Below are 11,430 nucleotides of genomic sequence, written 5' to 3'. Positions count from 1 at the left end.
CGGCTGTGCGCCAGTGCATACCACCTATTGCAAGGGGAAAGGCCAATAGGGTCCTACAACAATCACCTTTCTGTAAAAAAACTTAATTTCCCATAAATGTTTTTCACCACCACCACCACCGAATGGGACGGCCGGAGCAGATCGCGGCGGCCACGCGCGGGACAACTTGGTTGTTGTAGCGTTCGTCAGAGGGTGCGACAAGTCGTAAGAGTACTGCCTTTCCAATTTTCAGAACCACAAAAACTGCAGCTACTAATAGTAACATGTGTAATCACAAATTTCAGTTAACAGGCCTGTGAAAAAGAATGGCATATGTGGCTTAAATTAATCAGAACCGAATCATACTCTTAAAAATGGTAAAATGTGTTAATGTAGAGCTCTTGTCATTGTTACACTTTGATGCTCTCCAGGTCTGACTATATATACTCGAAGAAAGGGCGAGCCTTTGTACCTCGAGTACACATGCTCTATATCAACAGTGATGATACAGTGTCGATGATGATGTCGATGACGTCGAAGAGCCTCCTCCCGTGTGGCAGGGGTGCAAATTGAATTGTGCGCATCGTCTGCGCCCGAATGACACGCAAGAAGCGTGAGCATTCCACATTTTTTTTTCTCCGTAAGCATGCAGCGCCCCCTACAGTCAGTTAGCAAAAAAAAAAAACAACATGGCGGTTGTTTACGTACGTTCGAATCGCGGTCGGCGGTTGTTGCGAGTGAAGCATTCGTCGGTGTCTCGTGTTTGTGGCGTGTGTAGTTCTTTAAATTTGCCCCTTTTTTGTTTGTGACCAGTAGACCGCCTATGGAATGCGTGTTAACCTCCCATGCGTCCCTAAAGGTGAGTGACCAGGACGCAAGCCCGCGCCGTCAAGTACTGGCGTCCCTGATCTGGGTGTTTCCAGCTGATTCTGGAAAATATCTGTGGATATAACTCTTGTTATAATCATCACGATGCAGTGTGTGGGCTGTGATATGTCGTCGCATTGACTATCTCATGATGCAAGGGTTGGAGAGCATTGCAGCATGTCGTTTCCAGCCCGCCTTCGATCCTTCAAGACACTGATCTGGACACCAAATGGCGACAGTACCAGTTGACGACTGTTGTGGGTGCGAGGTGGCGTAGATCTGCTAGATCACAGAGAGAAGCAATTGCCGGCGGAATAATCGCAAGACTAACCCACCTGTGGCTTGCAACCACCTCAGTGGACTGAAAAATGCTCGGGACAGAGCGAAGCAATAAAGCTGCACGGTGTGAACGCTAGATACTTTGCTTACGTCTCATGTAGCACCTATCTGAATTGAGTATACTGGAATGCTTTGGAAATGTGTACTTCTGCTTTTGGGGCCCAGTCGTCCTTCATGGCGCAGAAAGAGTGCACTGAACGCATGTGCATACGCCGGGCGGCGCACCTTAAAAATATTGTTTCCATGTTCACTGCATCTTTTTAAAGGCGCATGAGTTCTAAGGTAATCCTCTGAGTTCACGTTCTGTTGGAATAGTCATATTTGGTCTGTGCAATCAATGACTCTGTGCCCACATGCTGTCAAAAAGCAAGATTTTTGTCAGCCAGAGATGATGTGCTGGCATGCATAAATTAATATATAGCATCGTAACAGTGTGACACTGAACACTTTATTAAGATGTAATAGCAAGTAATTTCGATGTTTGTGTAAGCCAGTGTATTTGCCTTCATTGAAAAAGATATTCAAGAAAGTGTTTGGGTGTTCGTATGAGGCGGGACAGAACTTGTGTGCGCCGCCGCGGTGGCTCAGTGGTTATGGTGCTCGGCTGCTGACCCAAAAGACGCGGGTTCGATCCCGGACGCGGCGGCTAGAATTTCTTTGGAGGAGAAATTCTAGAGGCCTGTGTACTGTGCGATGTCAGTGCACGTTAAAGAACCCCAGGTGGTCGAAATTTCCGGAGCCCTTCACTGCGGTGTCTCTCATAACCTGAGTCGCTTTGGGACGTTAAACCCCATAAACCAAACCAGAACTTGTGTGCGAAGTATGTGATAGCCAAGTGCTCAGGGCGAAATGTCACCTATCACTGCCTCTCGCCGGTGCAGGTGGCTCTCTGGAATTCTTTACTTCAGCATACTGCAAAACTAAAATATGTGAAGAGCTGCGCTCAAATTTTCCGTTACCGACTGTAGTTATTGGCTGCCGATTTTTTTTTGCACATGGCTTACTGCTGATACAATAACACACATGGCTCAGTCTGTGCATTGTACTGTGTGCTACTTACTGCATGCAATGTGCAATGCTTCAAAAGCAAGGGTTTGGGCAAGTTGTTTGTTCTAGTTAAGGTTGGTCACCAAGCAGAAAGGGACGACACGGGAACCAGACACACAGCACCGACTATCGAGATTTCTGACAGTGCTGTGTGTCCGGTTCTCATGTTCGTGCTGCCTTTATTTCTTTGCAATGTGACCAACCTTAGCTTCAAAAGCAGTCTTTGCACTATGTATAGGGAGGGTGCACATGCACTGCTGATTGCAACCAGCCACATTGACATGCTGCACAGAGGGGGCCTGGTAATACTCATGTCTGTGTACAGCACCTGGTGCTAACTGCTCGCTAATCTGCACATTTAAATTTACGCGCCAAATTTACTTCCTTGTGATGCAGTGTGTGCACACCAAAAAATGATCTCGCATTTTGCATGGTGCTGCGAGTACTCTTCTCCTTAACATGTAACAAACTCTAGCTGTCTTTCAAAAATATCATTTTAGTGCATCAGCATCAGAACCCCCCATGTTGGAATAATCCGTCCGTCTGAAACCTCAGGTGACAGAGTGGAGGGAGTGAAATCCACCTTCACGAAATTGCAGGGAAGAGGGAAGGAGAGAGGGCGGGAGGAGACTGTTGGCAAGCGGTTGCAAATCAGAGTCGAGGGGTGGAGAGAATGGATGTGTCACTGATTGATGGATTTCATTGGGTGAGTGGAGTGAGGGTGTCACGTAGTGATTGATGGGACCCATTTGTACAGTCTGACCCTGTCAGCGGCTGCTCGGTCCAGCAGGAACATAATGCTAACTTTGGCTTATGAGGCTTAACGTCCTAAAGCGACTAAGGCTATGAGGGACGCCATAGTGAAGGGATCCAGTAATTTCGACCAGCAGTGGTCTTTAACATGCACTGACATTGCACAGCACCCGGGCCTGTAGCATGTCACCATCGAAATACAACTGCGGCAGCTGGGATCAAACCAGCGTCTAATGGAATTTGTTTAATTTTGTCATTACACTCACAGTAAGATTAGTCTTTGCCAAGTACAAGTTGTATTTAACATCAAGAGTCCAAGGAAGGGCAGCTTTCCGAAGCCACAGCTGGGCTTGTAGGGCGTATATATGGCAGCGTATATATGCCTGCAAATGTTTAAATCAAGAATAGTATCTGCTAGCTTAATAAAAATACATCATTTATGAAATGACCGTCCAACTTCTCAGAAGTACCAAATCCGTGGAGAAATACAAATTGCAGATTGCCAATATGCCTAGGAAAAGACATTTTGGCAGCCAAAAAAGGATTAGGAGCACTTTATAATTAATTGCGCAAGGATTGTGGAAAAATGGGTCACACCCAATAGCGCAAAACATGAACCCTTAGAAAAGATGCGAAGTTGAGGCGCCTATGCACTCATATGCTGTGCATAATGGGCTGCCTTGCATTACCATAACCTGTCCAGGTAGACTGCCACAAGTCAATAAAAATCTCCGATATATACAACCGCAGTTTTCAGTTGGGTAGACATTTTATTTGCGACATTCCTAATCTAGCTGGCAGGCTATCACGAGCCCGAGGTGAATGTGATGTGCAGGATGAAATGGGTGCCATATCTGGATACTGGAGTAAATGTGATGTGATGAGCCTTGGGAGCATTCCTGTTCACATGGCGCCAGGCAGTCTTGCGGCCACATAATACGGCTGACAGTGCTTCATTCTGTAACCTGTCATATCACAGTTACTTGCATAACGGATGCAGTTTCTTGTGGGAAAAAATTGGAATGGTAATTTTGGTGCATTTATTACATGGTGTAAAACTTGGTGTGGTCAATTAAACTTTGCCCAGATTTTGATGGCTGATGTAGGGAAAGCATTTATTATGAAAATGCATCCATTATTTAAGTAAATATGGTGCATGAAAACCTGGAATGGAAACAGAAATAATCATCTGCAGGATTGAAACAAATTCCTAACAACCTTGCCACAGCACCATACCCATGACTACCAAGCCACATTTTAGCCCCTAGCCTTTCACTCTACACTGTCCTTAATCTGTTCATTCCCAATGGGCCAGACTTGAGGCCGTACGGCACTCAGGTATCCGTATCTGCCTACATGGACATGCCACGTTGTCTGCTACACAGCTTTTTAAACACTTGTAGCAACAGTGTCAGTTTTCTCAGAAGCATGAAACTTTGTTACGATTAGTTTTATGACGCACCCAGCACATTAACAGGCATTGCAACAAAATTATAATTTCGTTGCAGTTGGCCTTTGAAGCATTTTTCATTAATGAGTAAAAAGGAAATGACATTAACTGGCCAATATATGTTTCATCTAAGCTGCCTTCTCGACAAATAGGGGCATTTTAGAATTTCTAGGCAACAAAGTTAGCACAGTGTTCTCATCACACAACAGAAGGCTCATTGCTTGGGAGGCTGGTGGGGAGACACTGTGTAAGAGCCGAGCAAGTTCATTTATGAAGTGCTTTATCATGTGAGGGAAAGCTATTCACGGCTGTTTCTACCATGGCAATATAAGTTTGTGTCACACATTGCACCAGCAATGTTCTGAAAAATGAGCAATACTGTTTTTGTGTTGCAGCAGTATTCTCGTTGCAAAATAAGATGAATAGTAGTTTTGCGCTGCAGCTTTCAGTGTGCAAGATGACAGCTACGGCTTAGCCTTTTGTCAAGAATACTTCTTCTCACATGCATTGCAGAACTGTAGGACCACACATTGTCAACTGTCCTTAAAGGGCGGTGCACTGGGACAGCACGACGCAACAAAGAGCAATGCAGCATGGAGTGCATATGGAATATGATGGCGTACCTTTCTCTCGACTTAAGAGAACTTCTTGCTGGGCTAGTTGGTAATTCATTGTAAAGTAAAGGCGCCAAAGACCACACACACAAGACAAGAGAACGGAACAGAGCGCCACTCACAACTAGTTTATTTTGCAGACCACAGATACATATGTACACAAGGCCAGTGCCTGCGCAAGGAACAAAATTACGCATCAGTGTGATAACGAATGCTCAAAAAACTTTTTTTCCGCCTGATAGAGTGATACAGAAGTTCAGGGAACATGAACGAACCATAGAACAAAATAAAGAGGGCCCAAATTTGCCGAAACATATCAGATCCTGCCCTCCACGCTCTTGTGAGACATGCTTTTCATCCGTGCGGATCCTTGCTAGAAGCAGCAATATCAAAGCCAGAGAACTGATTGAAGCATTCTATATCAGCAAGAAAGGCAGTGCGTGTGTTAGCGAAACTTCTGTATCTCTCTATCAGGCGGAAAAAAAGTTTTTTGAGCCTTGCGCAGGCGCTGGCTAAGTGTATATATGTATCTGGGTTCTGCAAAATAAGCCAGTTGTGAGTGGCGCTCTGTCCCGTTCTCTTGTCTTGTGTGTGTGTGTGTGTTTTTTGGCGCCTTTACTTTCTCATGACCATGCAGGCTTCAAGCAAATTAGCAAATGGCACTCCTCTTCCCTGCTGTGTCTTGAGCTTGCTATGCTAAAGCACTTTGTCAAAATAGCCCGCCAACTAGCTCATAGCATAATCCTAATCCCTCACCTGAAATCTGCCATCTTCAGCTGACAGGGCCTACAAACGCCAGCACAGTCAGATGCTACTCTCTGCATTCATTATTTTCCCTGATCTGCAAAAAAACAAACCGGTACACAAGCAAGGCAAGCACACAAAACTTGTAAAAAAGCTGTATTTTCTCTAGTCAAGGACAAGCGAGCACCTGTCCCTGTGACCAGTGTGGTTCAGCCTAAAATTTGCAAAGCTAGTGCAGTGTAAAAGTTTAGTTCTTTACATGAAGTTCTGCACCCAATTCTGCTCTGCGCACAAAGATACAGCAAGCTTCCTACTATGCAAGCTTGACAAGGAATATGTATTCCTGAAATGTATCAACAATGCCTAGGATTAGAATGGTTAGTGGAGGTGCTGGCTTTCCTCAACCTCAACCCAGATGTTACCATGGCTCAAGACAGCAGCCTGCAAGCCCATAGCATTAATTGGAGTTGTACTCAGGATCACTGATGTTGCCACTACTTGAACAATAAGGTAGGCTCACTATAATTCAGGGCACCATGGTTCTCGGGTTAATCTACTGGTTAATCAGCATTTGGAAAGTAGACCCAGCTTTCACTTTCAGCATTTCAGTTCTTTCTGCTGATATTTTTGGTGGGGAGCCTTGCTGAATGCTCTGCATAATATGTTGAGCACTGGCCTATTAAGAAGCCTTCATCATCAATTATAGCATAGTCTTGGCTGCCATCTTTGGAAGGACAGTTGGAGCAGCTGGCCTGGCTGCTCTGCATCTGGCACGAGTGTAGCTCCATTATAGCAACAGCATGCATGTGCTTGCACATGTGCACATGCGTTGCATGGTCAACACGTGCATGTGTACATGTTGTGGCAAGCCTCGCACTGCTTACCATGAAGCTCGCAGCCACTGCACGATTTGCTAGTCCTTTGCTATGTGTGCTTGAAGTTCACCAAACTTTGTGGCTTTACATACCACTGGCCATCTCCCACTCTCTCAGTACTGGACTAAGAAAACTCAATCCTCACTTTATGCTTCCTAAATAGGGCAGATTTGCAGTGGTCTGCTCCTCCTTTCACACCTGCTGTAAAGCTTTTCGGATGTGAAATTGAAGAGTACTTTGATCAATGTATCCAATCACCCATTTACCTTGCCACCAAAGTGAGAGTACTTCAGTGCCTTGTGCATTGACTCCAATTGATTATTTGTTGTTAATCCAATGTACTGCCGATAGCAGTAAGCCCACTGACATGCCCTCTTTGCGTATGTTTTCTCAAAATTTCTGACGAAGCCATCCAGCTCTTCGTGCTCCTTTGGAGAAAGGCGATTAAGATTAAGCTGCTGCTCTTTGGAGTGGATACCAAGAAGTGCAGGGAACAACTGTTGAGACTCAGCCTCATCTGTCCACTTCATCAGGGTGTGCAGCATGTCCCTTATTGTACTCCTGCAGTCCTTGTTTGTGACTATTCAGGCGCGTGCTCCAGTTGTGTAGCACATGCCAGCTGCAAAGCAGTTGACTCTTCAAGGGACCCATCACCTGCTCCCATGCATTGCCATAAACAGGGGCATCATCAGACATAAATGCCTGACACTCTATTGTGTTTTTTCTTTGATTGCCTCGAAAAACCGCACCACGGTGCCTATGTTCACCCTTTTTGAAATCAAGTAGGCACGCGGGATACCAGAGCCATCTTAAGAAATTGTGAGCAGGGTTGTCAGTTGGAATTAGTACTTTTTTGTGCCATGGGTGGAGTCAATGCACAGTTTCGCTGCCCCCAAATTATAAAGGAGCTCTCGCTGTGGGAACGTATTAATGCTAGCTCAAAGTCACCATCATGACTGTTGGGGTCACCCTTCTTCCTTTAATACAACAGTGGCGACTCATTTTCTGCCCTCATTTCTTCGACCCATAATTCAACACTCTTAAAATCGTCTGGATCTCTCTGCTCTGTTTTGCCAATCCTAAACTTATCTGCAATGTTACGGATGTCCTTAGTGGTCACAAGTTGCATCCGTGGGCTTGATCCACTTGTACCTGCTCGGATGTTGTGCACAATGGTTTTTGCTGGCACTCCTTCTGCTAACCAGCCTGAAAATTGTGCAGAAAAAAACTGTTAACATCTCTGGTTCATCTGCCTACAGCCATGTAATAAGGTGACAAATACTTCTGGTCGGATTCCTTCGTCTTCAACTTTGTTCCTTTTCACAGGTGACACACAATTCATCTACTTTCATATCTACTTTCATTTCACTTTTGTGGCACTTCAAAGCACACGACAAAATGGTTGTTTCAAAGCCAGATGGACTTTATTTTTATGACCTTGAGTGTTTAAACTTGCATACTGCAATGCAAAACAGGGAAGTTATATGCAGCGTGTTATAGAATATGACAGCACTGAAAATGTGGACAAGAAAAGAATAACAACATGTGCTTCTCATCCTGTCCCCTTTCATTCTGCATATTCAAAAAATGCACCGATGCGCCTGACAGCAACCTTAAAAGGAGTAGAGACACCAAATTTTTGAACGCAATCTTTGTTTGTTTGGACTTGTGCACAAGACAATAGTGTGCACGAGTCACAATGTAGAATTCACTTACGCCAGGTGAATAATTTCTAAGTGAATATTTTTCTCAAGCTGTTTCATTTTCAACACCTGAATGACTGCTGCTAAGTCAGAGACAATTGGAGGGCATGCCAGTCATACATAAACTGAAATGTAAGTGCTGCTTGTTCGTTTTTTTGTGATTTCAACTCTTGTGCTGGCTTGTGTTTTATATTAGAGGTTTTTGAGGAAAGAAAATGGTGCAGTAACTGCCTCGCTTTCTCCACGGACACCTCAACCATGTCATGAAGGAAAGAAGCAAGAGAGAAAGAGGTGCTGTAGTGGAGGGCTCCGGAATAATTTCGACCACCTGGGGATCTTTAGGCACTGACACTGCACAGCACGTGGGCACCTCTTACATTTTGCCTCCATCGAAACTCTGCTGCTGCAGCCGGGTTCTAACCCGAGTACTCCGGCTCATAGCTGAACACTCAAACCATAGCCGTTCCTGCGAGCATTACTGATGAAGTGCCAAAACACCCAAATAATTCGAATTAATGAACGTTCACTGCAGACGAACCTGTCTTATGAGAAAAAACATGCACCTTATACAACCATTAGACTGGTGGCGTTGCTTTTATCAGCAACAAAATGCCTACGCTTTTGACAGGCAGCCCAAAAAAGAGGCTAGTATCGAGTGCGATTGTCATTCAAGACACACTTCATGGAGCTCAAGCCGACTTCTTACGGATGAAGTTCAACGTCAGCCGATTGAGTGACGGACCTAGGATAGTCAATGAAACCAGCAGAAAAACATAAGAACAGACATTGGAGCAGTTCAGTGCTAGATGGCATTCCTAATTATGTTCAGTTCGAAAGACTGGACCCCTTCCACAAAGCATCTCTAAACTAAACGACATGAAGTTCGTACAGACTGTGCTGTGCCTGCAATGTGCCGTGGATCAATTGTTTCTCACCCTTCCATGCGACACAGGAAGCTCAAGTGAATTGCACTACAGTCAGATACAACTCAAGAACGAAGTGCCAGATGGCCCTCAAAGAAGACCCTCCAGTCAATGGTGTCAGCTGATTTTCATCAGTTAATCCCTTTCATCTGCCACATCATGAGAATTGGTCGACGCCATTGGATGGCAGGCTTCCTTTGAGGGGCATTGGCCGCTTGGTCCTTAAGCTGACAGTGGCGAGAGCACTATTAATATTTTTTTATAGCAAAATCCGATAGTTCGGCATGTAATGGCTTTGTTGCCACTTGGCCGGCAGCGAAAAATGCATTTATTTCTAAGAAATTTCGATTCGAAGTTGAAAAAGTTTTTCCCGCTGCTCTGATTCAAACTTGGGATTCTCCTATGACGACAGAGGACTAAGTGACGTGAACATGACGTGACGCAGACTCCGTGATTTCTGGTGGCTAGCAGTGCGGCCTAGCAGCAGCCGAAAAGAAAGCTACCGCCGGCCGCGCGTTGAAGGCATCTATCGGCTATTGCGGCCGTCGCTACAGTCGCTTCGCTTACGTTTGCACCGGCGTTTTGCCAGCGTTACGATGGATCTCGTTCTCGAAGTCGTCAACGAAGTTCTCGCAAATAGACACCTTTAGCATACCGTGTACCTTGTTACCGCTAGCGGAATACCGGGAGCCCGCCTAACGCCGGTAAGCAGGCGCTGATTGGTCCCGATGCTTCAGGCGCGCGCGTAGCTGCCGGGCACGTGGTGCCATCTGGCGACGTCAAGGAGATTTGCTCATGCATTGGCTGCGCCTCAGTGATTTGTGCTTCTCGTGTCCTAGCGTTGCTAGAACCATTGGTTCTAGCAACACTGTTTTGTCCTATGACGTCATGACGCTTGTACTTGCGAGTTTGGCCTGTGGCGGCGATACCTGTATTTTGTTTCTTGCTCTTTTCTACGTTACAAGAGCTTTGTTGTCAGTATGAGTGGCGTTTTTGTAATCAGGAGCTGGTATTCTGTCGATACAAGCCAACTTCAATTTCACCTCAGTGTCCCTTTAAGCTGTGCCCTACTATAACTTCTTCCGCCCCCTCGTTTTGTGGGACATGCCTTCTCCCACTTTACAATAGGCATTTTCGTGTCGTCCCACCTCTTTTGTGCCATAGATGCATCGCAAGAGAATAAAAATTATTGAAATGATCACTCGAGTTCAATGAACAATATCTTCCCCCTAAAATACATTTCTATTGCACTTTCGTCTCCCATTTATGAAGGGTTGGTAGAGTGTAGCTTCTAAACGTTTTCACATTCCAGTACAGTCAACACAGTATGCACAAATGCTTTGTACAAGAGGAGTGGCTAACCTGCAAGCACTCTGGCATCATCCTGGGACAGCCTTTGGTGGCAGGCCTCATTGAAGTGTCCGCAGTGTTTCTTTTGAAACACTACATATACCTTGCCGTCTCTCTCCATGACCTCTAGAGTAGCAAAGCAGTGTTTGCAGATTTTGCAGCTTCCTTGCCCCTTTTCCTGCCTTTGGCGCTGTTCTATAGGAAGCTCTTCATACGAGCCGGAATGGTGGCAGTGCAGGTAACGTTTAAAAACCCTTGGTGCACATTCCTTCTTTCCTGTAGAAGCTACAAAATGGCAGCAAGTTTTGCTTTCTTCTCCGACTTTCCAGGCGCAAAATTTTGAAACGGAAAGACTGTAAACATAACTAAGCACTCCACATAGTATTAGTTAATTATTAGTGTGAAAGCACTATTCCGAACGGTAAACCCTGAGCAAGATCCTGCGATGTATGTGGGTTTGTGCCAAGAGCATAGCAACGGCGACACAGCAACCGCAGCCTCACAGCAGCAGTGTAACATAGTTATGACACGATGGCAACATATGATGTTATGTCCATGACCACTCATGACTAAAAAGAAATTAAAAAAATTGAGGCGTCAACAAAGGTGTGCTTCATTTTGATAAAAACATGTACACAATGATAGCACATGAATAACGGCATAAGGCATCCTTAGAAAGCTAACAGTAAAGTAACAAGACAAGGCAATGTTCATGAAATTCTGCTTTTGCACGTTTATAGAATTTCGGCAAAACTGCTGTGTCAATTTTTTGTGTATCACACTACT

General features: G+C 45.1%; 1 pseudogene across 1 annotated transcript; it reads right to left on the bottom strand.

The window, feature by feature from the left end:
* Positions 1 to 3,741: 3,741 nt before the first annotated feature.
* Positions 3,742 to 7,939, bottom strand: LOC149353671 (uncharacterized; annotated as a pseudogene). The gene is made up of 2 exons (XR_016291023.1): positions 5,806 to 7,939; positions 3,742 to 4,149 (listed from the first exon to the last, which is right to left on the bottom strand). The product of XR_016291023.1 is annotated as an uncharacterized LOC149353671 (transcript).
* Positions 7,940 to 11,430: the final 3,491 nt, after the last annotated feature.

Source organism: Amblyomma mixtum, chromosome 3 (assembly GCF_055824585.1).
Source record: "Amblyomma mixtum isolate Tamu chromosome 3, ASM5582458v1, whole genome shotgun sequence".
NCBI lineage: Eukaryota > Metazoa > Arthropoda > Arachnida > Ixodida > Ixodidae > Amblyomma > Amblyomma mixtum.
Note: the sequence above shows the minus strand (reverse complement) of the source record. Positions and strands in the feature narration are given on the sequence as shown.